Genomic DNA, 4,981 nt, shown 5'->3' with positions numbered 1-4,981 from the left:
CTCAGCAGCACTGCACAGTTTTTCTGACATATAACAAACTTCAATGAAGCAAATGCATTGAGTCTAAAATAGAATCCACTGAGGAACTAATACATAAAAATTGACTGACTAGGTTTAGATATTTGTGAATGAACCATATTAATGTGAAATATTGATGGGCACATCTTCACTAGTAAGGTGCATTAATTTACAGGAATATTGCACTTTTGTCCCACTTTCAAATAAACATTGCCCTTTCCAAATATGTTGCCAGCTCTCATTCCATTTGGTGGCACTTGGGTGGTGCCAGATTCTCGCAAGCTCTTAGGCAATAGTTACTTATAGTCACTGAAGATGAAATACATGCTTTGGGAACAGTGCTTTTCCTGAGAGGTGGAATGTAAGGTTTATAAGGATTCTCACTCACAGGGTAGCTTTCCTTCAAGCCCTTTACCTATTGAATATCCAGACTTCCTCTATTGCTGTTTTATGAAGGAAAAGGTTAGTTTGGATCACTGTTTGAGATATTCAGTCCACGGTGAGTTAGGCTGTTGTTCTGGACCTATGGTGAGGCTCAGGAAAGTCTGTGGTGAGTCAGGCTATTGCTCTGTGCCAATTGTGAGGTCCAGCATCATGTTGTAAGTACACAGCAGAGAAAAATTTCACGTTTTCTAACCAGAAAGCAAAATGAAGACAGAAAAGAGCTGGGACTCTGCAATCCCCTTCAAAGGTACACATGTGTGATGGTCAGTTTTGAATCACTTGGGATGGAAGTATCACTGAAGGGATGTCTGGGTGGGGTTGGCCTATGAGCATGTCTCTGGGGAATTATTCACATCATATTAATTGAGGTGGAATGCTATTGAGGCTGTCACCATTCTCTGGGTAGGGGATTCTGATCCTATAGGGCTAGAGAAAGGAGAAGAGTGTTAGTGTGCATGCATTCACGACTTTTTTCTTTTGACTGTGAGTAATGTGACCAGCTTTCCCAAGATCCTCCTGCCATGACTTCACTGCATGGTGGACCATATCATGGAACTGTGAGCTAGAATAACTCCTTTCTTTCTTCATTTGTCTTTGTCAGGGTATTTTATTGCAGCAACAGAAACAAAACTAAGACACCTCCCACTGACCTATCTTTTACTATTCCAGCCTTCTAAAAGTTCTACAACTTTCTATAATGCACCAAGATAGGAACTCAGCCTCTAACACACGGACCTTTGGGGGGGAACATGGCAGTTTAGAGAGTTCGTCACGTCTCCTGTATAGATGGAGGACTGAATCTCAACCTTGCAGGGAAAGAAAGATCTTGACCTTATATAATCCAGTACCCTTGTTGTTAGATACATACTAAGCAGTGCCAAAAGTGGCTTGAGCTTGAGACAGAGGTCAGAGGTTGGGGTCAGAGTTAATAGCCATATCACTATTTTATTTGGAACTCCTGAGACATCTGAGAATTCTAGGTTAAACCTGGCTCTCCTATCAAGGCATTTTAAATCCAGGGAGACAATAGAACACAACACATTTTATTTATAAATAATTTGTATTATTTATCATTTAAACATATTTAGACATGTAGTCCTTAGACTTCCATTTATATTCTTGGTCCTTCACATATTTGGGTCTGAGCAGAACTTACCACTTTGGATGGAAGCCCAGTGCTCCCGCTGCTCTATTTAGAGCAGCCCATCCAATGAGTCAAAAAGGTATGCAGAGAATTGGAAGCAATGTGACTTATAAGGAGAGGGACTGAGTTCTTTATGTATATTTACTAACACTTAAGTCTCATTTTATTTTCTTATAATTATTTGCTTGGGTTAGGGAGGGATAAAAACATGTTCTGACACAAGTCCAGAAGTCAGAGACAACTCAAGGGCATCTGTTCTCTCCTTCTACCATGTAGGTTCTGGGGACTTAAACCAGCTTGTTGTCAAGGGTCTCTGCTGGCTGAATCATCTTGTGTTGGACCCTAGAGTCCACTCGGGTAGGGGGTTGTCATGAAAGACCACTCGAGGACCACAGTGTTGATGCAAAAGCACAAGGTTTATTGCTGATGTGCGTCAGGGGACCTCAGCACTCACTCGGGAGGGAGGCACCCCGAGTCACTGTTACAGGCTACTTTTAAAGGCTAAAACCGCAAAGGTTAGGAGGGGCTGTGTGCCCTATGTTAGGATTGGCTCTGGTGGTCGCTAAGGGTGTTTGTCTAAATGTTATTGGCTATTGCAGGGGTTGTTGGTCTTGGGGGCTATTCTTGGCAAGGAGGGGTGTTGGGGAGTTTCCAGAGAATTTCCAGATGGTATTTTTCTGAGAATTGTTTACCTTAGTTGAAATTGTTTATCTCAGTTGGCCACCTTGATCTCAGAAACTGAAACTGGCCTTCAATTTTTTCTGGGTCACTTCCCCAAGCTTGTCTGGGTCACATTCCCAGGCTTAGGCTGAGAGAGAGAGAGAGAGAGAGAGAGAGAGAGAGAGAGAGAGAGAGAGAGAGAGAGAGAGCGCCTTACACTTGCCAGCTCTTAAATCTCATTTTTGAATGCACTTTAATCTTCAAGGCCTTTCTTGGCCCAAAAGGACCATTCTTCTGGTTGGCCTGGAATACTTGAGGCACAACTTCCCACTAGTTAAACAAGACAAACACTATATATTTACTGGGGTAGTTCCCCTCATTTGAATTAGATACTCTCAGTGTTGCTTCCTCCTGAAGGAGCATCCTTCTGTCAGCATTGCTTTTCCACCTGTAGGCTGAAAGAAAACAGTAGAACAGCCAACACACAAGACTACCATTTGTGCATGGCTCAAGACCGTGGTGAGTTTATAGCATCCTGGGCATTTCACATTCATAAAGTAGGAATTGGGGCTTGGCACCAGGTGCTTTTTTTTGTTTCCTCCTCTCCTCTTCTAGAGATGGATGAAGGAGATCCTTTGTGAGAGGCATGTTCTCATAGGGAGGTCATCACCTTGCTGTTAAGGTATATTGGCAAGGATTTATCTAACCTGATGATCTGTTTTTAGACCAACAAAAGGAAGCAACTACCTTGGAATAAGTTTTCAAACAATAGAGCTTGAGATGGTGGGTCTAAGACATAACCTTCCCTCATGGTAGTAAGGTGGAAAGAAACAGAATGATGTGAGCAGGGAACCAAACAGAGACATGGTGTCTGCTGGATATACACTTCAGTCTGGCCACTCTGAAACTCCAACTTCATCACAGAGTTTCCATCACAGAGTAACCATACACTTTGAGGCCACAAGGTGGGACCCTGTGATAACTGTGTTGGTCAGTGTGACCAAAGGTAGACTGCAATATGTGACTTTGAATGAGTGCACTAGGCAAAATACCGATTGGAGAGATAACTGAGGGGCTGCCCTGATAACTAGAAGTGTTATTTTGTCTCCTGGCTCACTCCACACACACTGCACATACACAGAGGAAACACACAATCTGCTTTTCAAAGCAGAGCCCTCCAAACAGAATGTGTGATCATACGGCAGCAATTTCTAAAATTCATGAAGTGCAAAATAGCGAGACAAAACTTAAAAGGTTCTGAGATGAGGCTTGCATTGCTAAAGGAAGACTTGCTACAAAAAAAAAAGTATGTGAATGACAACTCACAAGCTTGTACAGCAAGAAAAACTGGACTTTGTGTGATCTGATGCCCTTCCTCATGGTCATTTTGGGCTGCTACAAAAGAATACTCTCCATTGTGTAATTTGTATAAAAATATTTCCCACCATTATGAAAGCCAGAAAGTCCAAATACATGATGCCTACATCTGGTCAAAGCCTTCTTGATATGTCCTGTTGTGGCTGAGTACATCACCTACAGAGGCAGAGCAAATGTGCCAGCCAAGCTTTCTTCATGTTCTCACAAAGCCACCAATGCCATCATGGGAGCCTTCTTCTCATGACCCCGTTTAATCCCCAATTACTTTCCAAAGTCCCCAAATACAAATACCATGGATAAGTGGATTTTCATTGCAATGGGGACTCACTCAAACCATAGCATACTGTATATTTGTATTTATTTCAATTGTATCTGTATCTCATCTCTCATTCTTTAGTCATTTGGCCTCACATTGCTTTACCTCAAAAATTCCATAGTAAATAAGGAAAGATTGTCTGTGGAAGCTCCACTTCCTTCTTTAGTAACCATGATCTGAGAATGAGAAGGAAAAGGGAAGTGTGGCAGGAAGTAAAGCAGGCAGAAAGACAGGCTCACTGTGAAGCCCATGGCAGCAGATGGTCTGAACGCCTCATATCACTTTCTGAAACAGATTCATTTTATGATCTCCCTATTAAGTAAGAAACTCCATAGAAACCTCAAAAGTAGGAGAATATGAAATTAACCCATCTATAGGTCAAAGAGATTGGCAATTACTGTTTAATAAGTGAGACCAGCTGCTGCCACCCCTGCTTTGCCTACTACATTTTGATGTCTCTACTGATAGCAGCTGTTAGTCATCTCTCAAACCAGGAGGCCATGGAAGGCCTTGACTCATCAGCTGATAGGGAGGAGGCGCTTGGGAAGATCTCAGTTCCTTGGGTGAGCAATTGTCAGATTGATCTTACAAAGGATGCTTGTTTACTGAGTCAATTCAGAGGTAAAACTCTCAGACCAAGTAAAGGACAAACTGGGACTGATGTAGACTGATAAGATCCAGGGTTGACTGGAGACTAGAGCACAGGGGCACTGGAAGAATCCATAACAGAATGAAGCTCATTGAATAGTTGCATTATTGGCTCATATTCTGCAGTTCTGTTAACACTCTTTGTCATGTGACACTAAACCTCCTCTTGTAAAAGTAGACCATAGTTCTCATCTCTGCATTATATTCATCCATATGACCCTAGATCCATTGGTAGTTAAAGTGATGTGACAGTGTTCCTGTTCACAGCACAACTCAATTCAGCCAGTGAGAGATTAGGTTAGAACTGCCTGTTTTATAACCTTCCTTCTTCATTTTTTGTTGTTCTTGCTGTTTACCTTGATGCTTCATTGCAG

General features: G+C 42.1%; 1 pseudogene; it reads right to left on the bottom strand.

Moving 5' to 3' along the window:
• Positions 1-2,661: 2,661 nt before the first annotated feature.
• On the bottom strand, positions 2,662-2,914 carry LOC127188294 (40S ribosomal protein S27-like; annotated as a pseudogene).
• Between the last annotated feature and the right edge of the window lie 2,067 nt (positions 2,915-4,981).

The sequence above is a fragment of the Acomys russatus genome, chromosome 4, assembly GCF_903995435.1.
Source record: "Acomys russatus chromosome 4, mAcoRus1.1, whole genome shotgun sequence".
NCBI lineage: Eukaryota > Metazoa > Chordata > Mammalia > Rodentia > Muridae > Acomys > Acomys russatus.
Note: the sequence above shows the minus strand (reverse complement) of the source record. Positions and strands in the feature narration are given on the sequence as shown.